Source organism: Carya illinoinensis, chromosome 12, assembly GCF_018687715.1.
Source record: "Carya illinoinensis cultivar Pawnee chromosome 12, C.illinoinensisPawnee_v1, whole genome shotgun sequence".
NCBI lineage: Eukaryota > Viridiplantae > Streptophyta > Magnoliopsida > Fagales > Juglandaceae > Carya > Carya illinoinensis.
Window position 1 is genome coordinate 5,069,802 of NC_056763.1, and position 1,129 is coordinate 5,070,930.

At 40.3% G+C, this 1,129-nt stretch overlaps 1 non-coding gene across 1 annotated transcript; it reads left to right on the forward strand.

Annotated features, from left to right (window-relative positions):
* Window positions 1–447: 447 nt before the first annotated feature.
* Window positions 448–555, forward strand: LOC122290584. The gene has a single exon (XR_006236447.1). It is a non-coding gene; the product is annotated as a small nucleolar RNA R71 (small nucleolar RNA).
* The last annotated feature ends 574 nt before the right edge of the window (window positions 556–1,129 follow it).

Here is a 1,129-nt window from a genome sequence, read left to right on the forward strand (position 1 = left end):
ATAACTAAGGCATTACATTGTTCCTCATACATCCCTCTCATCTCAGCAAATGTGGGACACTCTTGGGCAAGGTGATCTACCCCACCACACACAAAACATCATCCAAAAGACTCTGCATGATTAGCCACGTGTGTTGGCTTTAAGTCTTTATTCTTCAACACCTCTAGCTCCCTAGTGAGCATCTCAACCTTAGCCTTTAGGTTATCTTCTTCCCTAAGATGGTAAATTCTACCACCATTTAGGTTTCCTGCAGGTCGTGACCTATTTGTGCTCTCAGTAGCACTAGGTCCAGTCCAAGTGTGAGCTTTTTCAGCAAGCTCATTGAGGTATTCTATGGCCTCATCAGGATCTTTCTGTAAGAACTCACCATTACACATCATCTCCACATATTGACGCTCTCTAGGTGTAAGTCCCTCATAAAAATAGCTCACTAAGCGCCAATTCTCATACCCATGGTGAGGACACATACTCAATAGCTCCTTAAATCTCTCCCAAGACTGATACAAAGTCTCACTGTCCTTTTGTACAAAGGTGGAGATTTGCCTTTTTAAAGCATTGGTCTTATGTTGGGGAAAGTATTTATTAAAGAAGACCTTAGTCATCTCATTCCATGACCCAATAGATCGTGGTCTCAAAGAGTATAGCCAACTCTTAACTCTATCCTTCAAAGAGAAAGGAAAGAACTTAAGTCTCACAATGTCATCAGTTGCATTTTGACTATGAAAAGTCGCAACTACTTCCTCAAACTCCCTAATGTGCACATATGGATTTTCATTTTCCAAGCCATGAAAAGTAGGGAGTAACTGTATCATCCCTGTTTTAAAATCCAATTGGCGAATATTAGCTGGAAACATGATGCATGATGGTGTGGCTGTGCGTGTAGGGTGGAGGTAATCCTGAAGGGTCCTAGTGGGTTGATCTTCATGTTCACTCATTTTCTCAGAATTAGAAGAATTTCAAACAAATGATCAGAAAAGTTAAACTCAGACTCTAACACAGGTCTACAAGCAAACCGACCAAAGACGTCTCTATACCTGTGCATGCAAGGTGGAGAAAAACGCAACACTAAAAAAAACTACAAAAAGAAATAGAAAATAAAAAAAAAATGCAGCAAGCTAAAAGAGGGAAC